The sequence below is a fragment of the Canis aureus genome, chromosome 38 (assembly GCF_053574225.1).
Source record: "Canis aureus isolate CA01 chromosome 38, VMU_Caureus_v.1.0, whole genome shotgun sequence".
Lineage (NCBI taxonomy): Eukaryota > Metazoa > Chordata > Mammalia > Carnivora > Canidae > Canis > Canis aureus.
In genome coordinates this window covers 14,296,620-14,312,317 of record NC_135648.1, presented here as the reverse complement: position 1 = coordinate 14,312,317, position 15,698 = coordinate 14,296,620, and the positions used below count along the sequence as shown (strand labels likewise).

Sequence of the window (15,698 nt, the reverse complement as noted above, 5' to 3'; positions counted from 1 at the left end):
AGGCAGACACTCAATCATTAAGCCATTCAGGCACCCCATCTCCAAATGTTTTGAAAAAAAGCACTTTCTAAGTAACTAAAAGATCAAACGAGAAAACAAAACAAAAAGTGAAAGTGTTTTGAACTGAATGAAAAGAAAATGCGGGATGCCTGGGTGGCTCAGTGGTTGAGCGGCTGCCTTTGGCTCAGGGAGCTATCCTGGTCCCAGGATCAAGTACTGCCTCGGGCTCCCTGTGAGGAGCCTGTTTCTCTCTCTGCCTGTGTCTCTGCCTCTCTCTGTGTGTCTGCCTCTCTCTGTGTGTCTCTCATGAATAAATAAATAAAATCTTAAAGAAAAGAAAAAATATGCAGCGAACATACAAAAATTTGTGGGATGTGCCTTCCTTGAAGGTAGATTTATGATACTTCATACCCATATTAGAAAAGGTGAAAAGTCCTAAACTACATCTTCAGCCTTCATAATAAGTGACTAGGAAAGAAAACCATATTAAAATATAAGGAAGCAGTGAAAGGAAATAGTATTGATAAGAACAGAAATCTATTATAGAGAAATGGGGCCAATAGAGGAAACATAAAGTCCAATCCTTTGAGCAGATCAATAAAATTAATAAACCTGTAGCCAGACTAGTCAGCAATGAAGAGGGCAACAATTATGAATATTATAATTCAAAAGAGTGACATCAATAGCTTACACAGATGTGAACAGACATTAAGGGATTATTATGAAAACATTTATGTTAACATTTGACATTGCACATGAAATGACCAAAATCTTTGACAGATACAAATAGACCCAAAGCCAGTCAAGAAAATATTGGTAATCTGAATAATTTTGTAACTATTAAATAAATTGAACATGCACTTTAATGCCTTCTCACAATGAAAGCAACAGACTCTGATGCCTTCTCAGGTGAATTTTATCAATCATTTAAGGAACCAATAAGATACTTTCCAGCTCATTACCTGCATCCATCATTACCCTTAAAGCAAACCTATATCATTGTATTAGGAAAAAAAAATTCAGATCATATCCCTCATAACATTATAATTCTTAAGATACAGTAGCAAGTTTAATTAAAAAATAAAGAATCGGGATCCCTGGGTGGCGCAGCGGTTTGGCGCCTGCCTTTGGCCCAGGGCGCGTTCCTGGAGACCCGGGATCGAATCCCACATCAGGCTCCCAGTGCATGGAGCCTGCTTCTCCCTCTGCCTGTGTCTCTGCCTCTCTCTCTCTCTCTCTCTGTGACTATCATAAAAAAAAAAAAAAAAAAAATTAAAAAATAAAATAAAAAAAAATAAAAAAAATAAAAAATAAAGAATTGTCACTGTTTACAGTTGAAATGATATTCACCAATCTCTAAAAACTGTTAGAACTAAAGAAGGAAATATATGGTAACATATACTGTGCTAATAGATAGAAAACTTGTGCTATTGAGATATAAAATCTATCCAAATTATCTAGAGAATCAAATAAGTTTTAGTTAAATTTCAACATTTTTTTGTGGACTATGACAATCTAACTCCATACTTCATATGAATATGTGAAAGACTTAGAAGAGCAAACAGAATAAATTGGAGAAAAAAAACAAAATTAGAATGTGTAAATACGTGATATCAAGACTTTTTAGAGATCTGTAGTAATTAAAACAGCATGGTATGGACCTAAGTTAAATGGACACATCAACAATACAGAATAAAGAGTCCAGATATAAAGCCACATATTAATTTTCAGCATTAGCAGCAGGGCAATTGAATCAGCTATAGACAACATCTTCAAATAAGAAATTTGATAACATTATGCAAAAACTTGATATCAATCTTTATATCTCATATTATTCATCATAAAATTGGAAGTAAGAGCTAAAACATTTTAGAGGTGCCTCGGTGGCTCAGTCAGTTAAGCACCTGACTCTTATTTTTGGAACAGGCCATGATTTCTGGATCCTGGGATTGAGCCTTTCATCAGGATTTGCACTAAGTATACAGCCTGCCTGCTTAAGATTCTCTCTCTCTCTCCCTTTCCCTCTGTCCCTTCCTTTCACCAACTTGTGCACATGCATTCTCTTTCTAAAAAAAAAAAAAAAAAGTTTAAACATTTTAAGAAGACATAGGATAATTACAATGAACTGAACTTCAACAAATTTTTTTCTAAAATAAGTTACAAAAAGCACAAAAATGAAATTAAAATAAATTGGACTTCATAAATGCTAAAATGTTGCTCTTCAAAAAATACTGGTAAGGAAATTAAGCACAAGTAACAGACTGGGAGAGAACAGATGTAAATGTGCAAATTATAGTGAAACAAAGGCTTTAACCTACATTACAGAATTCTTGTGATTTAATGGTAAGTTAATAGGAGAGAGAACAACCACACCCTCCACCCCACAAAAGGAAAGAAAAAAGATTTAAACATACATTTCACAAAAAAGATATAAAGGTGACCAAAAAAGCACAGAAAAGATGCTCAACATAATTTGTCATTAGTGAAATACAGATTACAACAATTAACTACAAATATACACCTAATAGAATGTCAAAAATTTAAAAAGTTTGACCACTTGAAGTGTTGCCAACAATGTAGAACATATGGAATCTATCTACATTGCTGTGGGAGTATATGATGGCACATAATTTTTTAAAACAGCCGGACTATTTATCTTAATATTTTAAACATATCTCTACAAGTTGACTCAGCATTCTACTCCTGGTTATTTACCAAAGAGAAATGCAAATATATGTCTGTTCAAAGAGCTGTACATCAACATCCTTAGTAAGTTTATTTGTAGATGCCCCAAAATGAAAAAAAATGATTGGGAAGTTAATGGATAATCAAATTGCTAGTAAACAATAAAAAAAAAAAAACTACTGATCAACACTATGTATGGATGATTATCACTTAAGCTGAGTGAAAGAAATCAAACAAAATGAATACATATATTTGATTTCATTTATATAAAATTCTTGCAAATGCAAAAGAATGTAAAATAATTCAACATAAACTATTGCCTGGGGAGAGGGGTAACATGCAGGATGAAAGCATGACAAAGAACATGAAGGTCATGATGGATAGATAGGATCACTAACCTTGATTGTTGGAAGAGTTCTATACGTGTGTACATATGCTAATATTTATCAACTTTTACACTTTAAATACTGTAAAATACCTGATTATGTCCATTATGCCCCCAGTTAAGCTGGAAACGAAAAGGATTAAAAAATAGAAAATATACAAAGTGGACTTGAAGACAGTCTAAATAGATATTTTGCTTTAAAATAATACATACTATTCTATACAGTCAGAATATCACTAAATTTAAAATAATATATGCTCTTTTATACAATCAGATTATCACTAAATATCACACAAATAAAAAAATTCATACAGTTTGGTTACTTTTAAATGATTTCTTTAAGAGTACATTTCTTATTTGCTTAACCATAATAAAATAATAATTGCATTGAAAATAACAGTAATGGGGGCTCCTGGCTGGCTCAGTTGTCAGCATGTGACTCTTGATCCTGGGGTCGTAAATTAAGGTCCATATTGAGCATAGACCTTACTTGATTAGAAAAAAAAGAGGAAGAAATGACACTTATGGTACTGAGGAAATGTAAGAGTTAAGGCATTTTTTTATATATCCAAAGTTTTTCTTTCAACACTTTAAAAAAAACCAAAACTCTTTTTTGCAAGTGATTGAATTTTCTGGAAACAATACTATGGAGTTTCTAACCCCAAGGCTACTCTATGTGGTTAACAGATGTCATTGTTAAATGCCTAATGTTTGGGAAAGAGTCAAATATATTTGGTCAAAAGTGAAATGCACATCTAATCTAGTTTATTTAAGTGCCAAATTTTTTTCAGCATTTGGAGTCAGAATAATGAAACGAGAGCCATTTCAGTTTGTTAGACAGCCTATTGATGTATTGATGGAATGATTAAATGGTCCAGACAGTGGGTAAAATTCAGTGAATTAAAGTGTGTTCTCAATTTTCTGCTTACAAAATTCTGTTTAATTTTTTTCACTTTAAGTCATAGTTTAGTATTTTTTATTGTTGTTAATGACTGGCAAGTATATTAAGAGTCTTCAATTATGTGGAAGGAAAAAAAAAAATTATGTGGAAGGATTAATTAGATTGGGTAAACTGATACACTTCCAAGAGTCATAAATGGGGATTAATTCAAGGTAACTTAATAAAGGCTAAACTGGTAACTTCTGAGTTGTTTTCACATGCTCTGAAGACTTTACAATAAGGATTCTTCAGAAATATGATTTATGACCTTATTATACTAAGATGGGTACAATGCATAAGGTTTCCATATAGAAAATTAAATTCAAGGTTGAAATGTATTTCCCTATATGTTTTATATGAACAACTAGCTGTGGTATTTACCAGAAAACAGAAAGCAACAAAAATACGTTTAACTTACACTACATTTAATGGTCCTCCCAGGATTGGAATGCTTAAGCAATAATATCTTGCTTTTGCCAAGAGACTCTTTTCTTTCCTCATGTGTATCATAAAAAAATGGACTTTTTAACACATGTAATCCTTCTAATGCGTTCAGTGAAAAAAAGCACCTTGGGGAAAATGTGTAAGACTATGAGAACCACCTTTTCTTTAATCAAGAAAATATTGCTTAAGAGTGTATAAAGATCACAAAATATGAAAGGAAATTAAATCTTAGCATAATTAATTAGTAGATTAGTGAAATTTTCAATCATTACTCTTTTAATAATCTTCATGGAGTATTTTGTCCTATAATTATTTTAAATTTTAAATAAAATTTTAAATAAAATAAATCTTAGATATAATAGCTATTTTGAAGTATCTCTAAGTTTTATGTCTCATGTGAATCTTTAATAAATGAATAATAAATTTTAAATGCATAGAACATTTATAGGTACTAGATTTAAAAAACAAAGAGTGGAAAAACTAGGAACAGATTGAGAGGAGATATTTGCAAAACATAAATTTCACAAGGACTCATATACAGCATTTACATAAATAATGTCTCAACTCTGTAGGAAAAAGACAAGCAGTTCTATGGAATAATAAGTAAAAGACTTGAATAGCCATTAAACAAAATAATATATCCAAATGGCTATCAACATAGGAAAAGTGTTTGACCTCATCAGTTAAGGAAAATGCAAAATAAAATCATAATTGAATGATACTATATACCCACCAGAACATGAGAAGAAAAAAAATGAACAAACCAAATTTTAGTGATGATATGGAATTAGAATATTCATATATTTCTGGTGGGAACTGAAATTGACAAAACCATTTTAGGCAAACTTTTGGCAATATCTGTTAGACATTTTCATACATACTGTATATACTATGATTCAGCAACTTATCTCCTAGGAATGTACCTGAAAGGGAAGCAAAGGGTAAATATATCCCTTTACCAAAAAAAATTGCAGAATGTTTGTAGCAATATTACTCACAAGAGATATACCTGGGGGCACCTGGGTGGCTCAGTTGGTTAAGTGTCTGCCTTCAGCTCAGTCATTATCCTGGAGCCCTGGATTGAGCCTCATGCTAGGTTCCCTGCTCAGCGGGGAGTCTTCTTATCTCTCTTCCTCGTCCCCTCCTCCAGCAACTTCTCTCTCTTGCTCTCTCTCTCAAAAATACATAAATAAATAAAATAATAATATTAATAATAAAATAAAATCCTGAAAAAAAAGAGCTATACCTGATAACAACCCAAATGCTAGTAACCATGAAATAAATAAATTAGAAAATAATCAAACAATGATATTCTACAATAAAAAAGTATACACTAGAGATGTAATAACATGAATGGATCTCATAAACATAATACTAAATGCAGGAAAGAAGATGCCGAAGAGTGTGTGTTAATTCTATTTATATAAAATGGATAAGTTCCTTTGTGGTGATAATAGAAATTATGGTGGTTACCATCACAAAGTAGTAACTGCAAAGGAGTATGAAAGAGATTTCCAAAATGCTGTTAGTGTTTTTTCTTGATCTGAGGGGTGGTGTCATGAGCGTATTCACTGTACAAAGATTTGTTGAGGAATATATCCATCTGGATATTTTATTTTGCTAAGTCCTCATTCAAATCTTTTGTACATTTTTCTGATGAAATATGTTTTTCTTACAGATTTGAGAAAGTTATACAAATATTATGAGTTTGTAGTCAAATACATATTTTGGGAATAATATATATATGCATTTGCAAAATATATTTGTAATTAATATTTTCTAAATTTGTTGCTTTTCTTTCCATGTTCTTATTAATGCCTTAAAACTAGCACTTGCAATTATGCATGCATTTTCATAAATGTTTACATAAGCAAAAAACCTAGAAATACTTCCAAACAGCCTAAAATTTCTAAGCTCTTGTGTAGGCGTGTTACATTAAAATTAAACATTTCTTTATTTTTAAAAAGATATTTCTACAAAAATGCGCACTACTGCTAAATGCAAGTTTCAAAATAAGTAAAAGGGGGCAGCCCTGGTGGCCCAGCGGTTTAGAGCCACCTTCAGCCCCAGGGTGTGATCCTGGAGACCCAGGATTGAGTCCCACGTCACGCTCCCTGCTTGGAGCCTGCTTCTCCCTCTGCCTGTCTCTCTCTCTCTCCCTCTCTCTCTCTCTCTCTCTCTCTCTCTCTGCCTGTCATGAATAAATAAATAAAACCTTAAAAAAAAAAAAAAAACAAGTAACAGGTATGTGGTACACTGGTGGGAAAGCTTAAACTATTTCAACATAAATCAACACTGGTTTTAGGGCAACTAATTGAGGTTAATTAGCAAACTATACATAACTGATGTATCAGTCATAACTATTGCTTGCAGTTGATAGCATATAATTTGAACTGATTAGAAAAATACTATTTATTTAATTGATATGGGTGAGAATGACTTCATTTAGAAAGAGTTATCTGGCTTAACTATAGACATGACTTGGCTTTATAAGTGTCTTTGGGGATTATTTAAATTTGATGTTGCCTTTCTTCATTTTTTTGCACCTTTATGATTGTTACTGCTACTTTTCTGCATCATAGAAGATGAGGATAGAGGGAGGCAGCTGCCAACAGCCTCCAAAACATATGTCCAGTATTTAATCAGTAAAAATTTCTTTTTTCTGGCATTTTTGGAATAAAAAATGGTAAAAAATCCATTTGTCTTTTTTTAGGTACTTTTGCTGGACAAAATAACTAAGGCTACAAAGTCGATATTGTGTTAATAATAACTCCCACCAAAGAGAGAGCTTTGAATAGAGGAAGGAAGTGTCTGCAATATAGTGTGTGGTATGCTGTTTCAAGAATAAAAACGATATTGTGAAAAATAGTAGATGCTCACTAAAGATGCCAAATAAAAAGTGTGTATACACATATTCAAATCACATACATTTATATACATGTTTGGAAATTCTGTGTATTGCCTTCCCATATGGTATTTTTTGTATTATTTAATTTAACTTTCTTTTTGGAATCTACACTTAATTAAAATATATAAATACATAATGAAACACATAATTATGAATTAAAAGCATCATTTTCACATTACAAAAAAATATTTTCCTCATAATTATTAAAGCCACGAAAATGAGCCACTGACTGCTTCTTGCCACTAATTGCTGTTAAAAGGTGTGAGATTAATATATTGAACTCAAATGAGAGTCAATGTATAAGAGACTATTTGTGAGGGGGTGATGTTATAATTAATATATGCTACTACAGGAATTGAGTTCTTATACTTTAACATATTAGCACTAAATGGAAACTTCAGGGCATGTAATTTTATATCTCTATCATCTATATCGATATCTATCTATATCCTAAATGCAAATTTCAAGTTTCCTTCTCAGGAGGCAATTATTTATCATTTTACTCAATACCAGTCCACTGAAATATGTAAACCAGATATGTTGAGGTATAATTTATATACATTAAAAATTACCTCTTTTCATGTAAAATTTTTGACTTTTGAATAAATCTATAGTTAATTCAACTACCACCAAACTCATGATATTGATCCATTCTATCACCCCACAAAATTTAATTAGTACTTTGTTTATGTTTCTATAAAAGAAAGACATAATGAAGGTAGACTATGACCCAGATACTAAACTAAAAAATATACTTAGCCAAGGGTGTGTCTGGCTGGTACAATCAATTAAGCAACTGACAGTTGGTTTGAATTCAGGTTATAATCTCTGGGTCATGAAATCAAGCCCCATGTAGAGCCCCACGCTCAGTGTGAAATCTCCTTGAGATTCTCTCTCCCTCAACCCCTCCTGCTTATGTGCTCAATCTCACTAAAATACATACATAAATCTTTAAACAAATATATATTTAGTCAAATCTTATGTATAGAATCATGCATAATCACTGTTTCTTTTTATTTTTTTGAAGTAAAATATAGAAAAAGCTACCCTTTTAGTGTACAGTTCTAGGAGGCTTGACAAACACAGAGGCATGTAATCACTGTTATCAAGACCATGACACAGTTCCATCACCTTCTCAAAATCTGATTTTCCATGACACAGTTCCATCACCTTCTCAAAATCTGATTTTCCTTTGTAGTCAACAACTGTGGCCAGCCTATCCCTTGGTGACCACTGAGTTCTTTTCTGCCTTCATCAGAAGGTCATAGAAATAGAGTCATACATGTATAAGATTTTGTCCATGTTGTTTCACGCATAAGCAGTTTGTTGCTTTTTACTAATAACTAATATTCTATTTTAAACTTTTTAAATTTTTTTTATTTTAAACTTATAATGGAAAAAAAATAAACTTATAATGGCATGTGTCTATCATAATAATATCATACATTTGATATTGTAAGGTTCTGGATTTTGTATATTCTAATAGATGTGTAGTGATATCTCTAATTTGTATTTTCCTGATGATATATGATGTGGAGCATCTTTTTATACACAATTTGCCATCTGTATATCCTGTATATTAAGGTTTTTTGGCTCAATTTTTAATCAGGTTGTTTTCTTATAGTTGACTTTTAAGAGTTCTTTGTATATTTTACATAACAATCCTTTATCAGATATGCCTTTTATAAATATTTTCTTTCAATCTGTGGCATGTCTTTCATTCTCTTGAGAGTGACTTTGGCAGGGCAAAAGTATTTAATTTTAATGAAGTCCAGCTAATCAATCTTTTTCTTTCATGGATCAGTGTTTTTGGTGTTGTATCTAAATAATCACCAAATTCAAGGTCATCTATACTGTTTATGTTATCTTCCAGGAATTTATAGTTTTCATTTTACATTTATATTTGCATTTTAAAAATTTATATTTGCATTTATATAGGTCTATGTTATAAAAAAAAATGTTCTCTACCTTTATGTGTAAGTCTAATTTATCTGGTGTTAATACAGCCCATCCTGCTTCATATTCTTTCTTGTTGGTATAGTATATTTTTTTCTGACAATTACATTGAAACAAATACATATTTAACATGTATCTATTTCAGATCTTTGTAAACAGTTGTACTGCCCTTTTGTATCCACTCTGACAATCTTTGCTGTGTAATTGAAGTTTAAGTCCATTAATATTTAATGTAATATGTTCAGTTATATTTGTCTATGGAGTTACTTTTTTTTTCTGTCTTCAGGTTTTTCTCCTCTTTTGTTGCTCTCTCACTCTCTTGAGGAATACACAGCATACACATACTTATGTACACACACACACACACACATATATATAATATATAGAATTCCATTTTAATCTATAGAGCTTTTATATCTTTTCTTATTTAATTTATACATTATATATAAATCTTATAATTTAACTTTTTATTTTGTATAAGTAAAATTTAAATAAAATGAAAGCGCTTTCAACTATATTCTATTAATATCCTTCTCAATCCCTTTCGTAGTTGCTATATATACTGCATATATGTATGCTATAAATATCACCACACAGTGTAATAGATTTGCCTTTAAATAGTCATATGCATATTAGGAAATTTGAAAGGAAATGTAATTCTATACTTGATCATGTATTTAACATATTCTTTCCTCTTCATTCATTCCTAAAGACTTGAGTTTCCATCTAGAATCATTATATTCTGAAGTGCTTATATTCTGAAGAACTTATTTTAACAATGCTGGGAAAGCCTCTAGATTATCACTTATACAAGTACTCACAGTTTGGTAAAGAATGCAGCTATGTCTAACTGCTTCAAACACAAGTTCTTGAATTTTAAAATGTACTTAATTCATAAATAATTTCTCACTAATTTAGAGCAGTGGGGTTAATATACTTTAAATACAGTGTTTAAATCTCTTAAGAATCAATGTATGTGAGGAGTGCATAGACACAAAATTAGGTATGCATGCACAGGATATAAATTTTAGATTATTTCATTAAGTATTTATGGCTCAAATTTGTTTATCATTTTTTTTCAAAACTTATTTCCTTCCCAGTTAAGGTTATAAGGTAGCATAATATCTATTGTTTTTATCTCCTCCTTCATAATTTAGACATCATTCAATTCCTTGCCATCTCTGTGAACTGGCAGGAAATTATAACTTCCTTTTTGTCCCTCCATTCTTTTTTCCTAACCTTTGCTTCTACTTACGACATTACATTTTAAACCAACATATGTACAAGGAAAGTTAGATCTAGAAACCAGACACAAGATGTGTCTTCTTTAACATTTCAAAAACAAGACAATAAACTACTACTTGTGCTAACAAAAAATGTTGACTCAAGAATGATAATGAAAAGATATTCAAAGTAGTCACACAAAGAGCCGTTTTATGAATATATTAAAGCAATACCAACTTCAAAATTGGTGAAATGCAATTCAAAGGCTAAAATCATGGGGCAGCCCGGGTGGCTCAGTGGTTTACTGCCGCCTTTGGCCCAGGATTGAATCCCACGTCAGGTTCCCTGCATGGAGTCTGCTTTTTCCTCTGCCTATGTCGCTGCCTCTCTCTCTCTCTCATGAATAAATAAAATCTTAAAAAAAAAATAAAATCATCACTAGATTTGCCTTAGAGAAAAAAAAAAAAAACATTACAAACATGTATTATCTAAATGCACAGTTACGTAAACAATTGTGTGTATCTTTTAAACTTCTGAATATTAATGATGTTTATGGTCTCAAATAGCATATTACTGGAAGTAATATAATATTGTGTCTTTAACTTATTTGGAAAAAATAATCTTAAGATGGACTCTGTGAGTCTCAGGGTTGACTTACTAGCCAAGTACTTGAAATAACATGCAAGACCAAACAGCTTTAACACACATCCTCAAAAGAGAGAGAGAGAGAATGAGAGAGAGAATTAATTATTCATGACATGTATATATGTAAAGATATTTTTCTTCTCTAAGAAAATATGAAATTCACTGTTACTAAAACCTGCAACTATTATGATAAATAAGTGAAATTGACTTTGGTAAACAGGAAGGGAACAAAGAACTGTAAACAATGCCTATGCTACTAAATTAAAACTCCTTTGGAAAGATGCCAAGCAATACTCCATGTTATCAGGTTTAATTTTGCATAGTGTTCAGAAGCTTAAGCAATCCTTATGACATATACTTTTATGAATATGTTCATATTTTGTGTTTTATTATGTTGTCAAATTATACGTAATGCAGGAATTTTTAAAATCCTCTTTATATTGCTGTTGAAAATATTAATTTGCCATTGCCTAAGGCCAAAGGGGATGGAGGTGAGGAGAAAGGAAAGGGTGAAGGGGCGTGGGAGATACAGGTTTCCAGTTTTGGAATGAATAAATCACAGAGGTAAAAGGTACAGCACAGAATGCAGTTAATGGGATAGTGAAAACTGGTAGCCACACTGTGAGCATAGAAATCTACAGAGTTGTCAAATCACTATGTTACACACCTGAAACTAATGTAACATAGTGTGTCAACTAAGAACATTTTTTAAAAATGTGCGTCAATTTAAAAAATGTAATTTAAGTTCCATCACATTTAGCATAAAAGTCTTCTGTTGTTTCCCATTGTCCTTAATATACATTTCAAAAATCCTTAGTATACTTTATAAAGTCCTATGTTACCTGAACTTTGCCTTTTCCATTCCATTTGTACCCTCTCTCCCTGGGCTCTAGCTATAACAGCATCTTTTACTTCTTTCTATCTTAGCACACTTGAATCCCTTTCCTGTCCCAATTCTTTCTGTATGTCTTCTCTATTTCTCTGTTTAGCATTCTAGTTATCTGCTTAAATGTCACCCCTTAGGCAAAGCCTATCTCAACATTCCTAAAGCCCACCTCTGCCCATTCTAACTTGTCCTGACTGTATCATGTGTGCCAGGAACAGAGTGAAGCATCTTTGTGCTTTCAGATACTCATACCAAATTATTTTTCAGGAAAAATATTAAAATTGCCATGAATTTTTTTCTGGTGAATACTCATGTTCTGGAAAAAAATAGACACTTATAAATATTTTAAAGAGGTATTTTAAGGAATTGAAAAAGAGGTAATATATTGGCTTCTGAGATTGGGATATTAATTTTCTTATTCAACAGAGGCAAAGAAGGGGCTCCTGGGTGGCTCAGTGGTTGAGCGTCTGCCTTCAGCTCAGGGCATGATCCCGGAGTTCCGGGATCCAGTTCCACATCAGGATCCCTATAGGGAGCCTGCTTCTCCCTCTGCCTATCTCTCTCTCCCTTTCTCTCTGTGTCTCTCATAAATAAATAAATAAAATCTTTAAAAAAAAATAGAGACAGAGACGTCCTCAGAATAAGTGTTATTACTATCAGACTATAGGAGGCAATTCTCCTATGGTAGAGAAAGTTACTGCTGGAGTAAGCTTCTTTGAGGAAGTAGGACTTCTGTTGATTAATGTTTGGAACTTAGATTAAGTGAGAACAGGAAAGATTTTGCTAGGTCGAAAGGCAAAAATAGGCAAAACATAGATAGAGTACAGCATGAGAAATAAGTTCCAGGGGCTTTGAGAAAACCTCTGATTAGATCCAAGTTTATTGTTTAATATAATATTAGATTGAGGGACACGTGGGTGACTCAGTGGTTTAGGGCCTGCCTCCGTTCGGACTAAGGTGTGATCCTGGAGTTCCTGGATCAAGTCCCACATCAGGCTCCCTGCATAGAGCCTGCTTCTCCCTCTGCCTATGTCTCTGCCTCTCTTTTTCTCTCTGTGTCTTTCATGAATAAATAAATAAAATATTTAAAAAAATAAAATTAGATTAATAAAATAAAATAAAATAAGATTGAGAGTTGGATAAACAGTATGGGCTCCTATTGTGATTGTTTAGGCAACAAAAACATTTATAGGGTCTTGGTCAATGTAGTGACAGAGTGACAGTGGTCTTGCAGCAATAACTGTACACTAACTGCAAGCAGAAAGTGTAAGGGGTCCCCAGAAAGAAGTCATTTTAGGCCCCCGTCTATTTTTCCATGATCTATTCCTTACTGGTTTTTGCCCTAGCACATTTCTCCTACAACTTCCTAGGGAGTGTCAGAATTACAAAGAAATGTAAAAGCCTCAGTAGCTAAGAATTTTAAGGAAACAAAGGGAATGCAAAAACTAATAGTCTCAGGGTATCAGGCCAGGATATAGCCTAACCATACTGCAGGCAATAAATCAGTGGTAAAACTCCCACTGCTGTTTCAAAAGTAAGCAAGACCCTACTCCTAACCTGAAATAAATAGCCCAAGTTTATACCAGCTCTTGGAGCACGCCCATAGCCCCCTTCCCCTTGTCTGACAGTTACCTCTGCTTCCTTATAATATCAAAGTCTTCACTCTGGGAGGAGCACAAGCTTCTTTATCATAATATAAGATGCACATATGAGAATGTTTTCTATGTCTGCATAACCTTATGTCCACCTTTATAGGCAAGGACAAAACTCCCTTTCTGAATATTCATCCTAGCCTTGAAGAAATGAAACAGGGCACCTGGGTGGCTCAATTCTTTATGCATCGGACTTTTGATTTCAGATCAGGTCATGATTTCGGGGTCCTGGGATGAGCCCTGCACTGGGCTCATGCTCAGCAAGGAGCCTGCTTGAGGTTTTCTCCCTCTACCTCTCCCTCTCCCTATGCTCCTCCCCTCTCTTGTGCTCGCTCTCCTCTCTCAAAAAAGAAAAAAGAAAAAAGAAAAAAAAGAAAGAAAAAGAAAAAGAAAAAGAAACCCACTCACTCCCACTCAGGAAGTTACAGCTTTGGAAGTTATTCTCTATGATGTCCTTATGTGATGCAAATCAAGTTTCCTTTGTGTGACAAGTCTACCTGGTGTAGTTTCTACCTGTAACTCCCCATGGAGTGAACTCACCTAGTTCAGTTACAACACCACTGGAATTGAGACGAAAGAAAATGTGAGCAGAAATTAAACCATTTCAATAACTCAGTAATTAGCTGATAAACGGCCTAGACCAGGATAAGAATACCAACAATAAAAAGGAATGTAAAATCCATGAGGCAATTTAAAATAAAATTTGATACAATTTAGATGTAGAAAGTAGAAATGCAGATAAAGACAATGATTGTTGTATTTCTATAGAAGGGTCCAGAATAACAACTAAGAGAGATAAAGAGGTTCTGATAACAATGACAATAAGGGTTTTCCAGAATGCCAGTTAAATAGGAATATAAGAACAGAAGTACACATTTTGGTATCTAACAGAATGTTTTGGTGGCAAAAAATACAAGATGGTTCAAGACATCTAAATTAGTTTCATAAATTTGATTCTTAATATCTCTATGACCTTAAATAAACCACACAATTTCTCAAAACTTCAAGCTAAAATAGTAGCTGCTGTAAGTATTATTTTAATTTTTGGTCTTATTTTGTTATGTGTTCTACAGAACAAATAATTTAGTGTCTTAAGAAATGACATTTTAAACTTACTTGTTCAGTTTGAAATTGCTATTATTACAACTGTTATGTTTTGATACACCCTAAAATTTATTCTAGTTTAAAATAAAGTAAAATACACAAGGAGGATAAAGTTGTGGTTTATTTTTGAAATCCCTTCCATGTAATAAAGAACTGATTAATATTTAAGAGGCTGGAAATGGAGAGTAGCAAATGAACACTTTCATTTATAAACAAATGCAACATTTTTGGTTGCCAATACACAGTTTTTTATATAGAAAATGTGTCAATTCTAAAATGTACCTAGATTTAAAAAAATAAATGAATAAAATGTACAAGGTTGGAAATAATTTTTAAAATGATAAATCACATATGTTAAAATATTTAAAATATCATTTGTTGGGATAATTTAAATTTTTGTAATTAGCTGGAAGTAAAGTTGGAAAATTAAAGGGTATCCATTGTAGAATGAAATGCAAAGAACATTGAAAAGACTGTACCTTTCACTACTGTGTCTCCTACTAATGTCCTTGTAGAATATAAAAAATAATTTAACATAACATTAGGTTTTATGGTATTATAAAAATTATATGAGAGGCTTGTTCCAGTTTTATAAAAATTAGCTCATGTTGTGCATTTCTACAAGGGGCATTGATTATGTACACCTAAGACTCCAAAAGACAAAATGTGGGTCCCTTCAGCCTGTTTTCTGCTTTCAGCATTTGAACCTGGCTGAGTTTCTAATTAGAAAAATAAATAAAACATGAAGCATAAATAAGGCGGGTAAATGAAACCTACATACTGGGACTAATCTAAAAGACTATTTTCAGGAATAGTTTTCACAGGTTAAAAAGCAAAATATGGGGAGGGAAATAGGATCTGTTCCTTGA

General features: G+C 32.5%; 1 long non-coding RNA gene across 14 annotated transcripts in view; it reads right to left on the bottom strand.

Annotated features, from left to right (window-relative positions):
- LOC144307445 (uncharacterized) overlaps positions 1 to 15,698 on the bottom strand; it is a 478,537-nt gene that overhangs the window by 204,433 nt on the left and 258,406 nt on the right. For 4 of the 14 annotated variants that reach the window (XR_013374321.1, XR_013374323.1, XR_013374322.1 and 1 more), the window contains exon 3: positions 5,464 to 5,628. The exons of 8 other annotated variants lie outside the window; for them this stretch is intronic. This is a non-coding gene — a long non-coding RNA (uncharacterized LOC144307445). Of the gene's footprint in view, positions 1 to 4,908; positions 5,378 to 5,463; positions 5,629 to 15,698 lie in introns of those variants that run through there. 2 more of the 14 variants (XR_013374328.1, XR_013374329.1) reach the window with 2 other exon arrangements.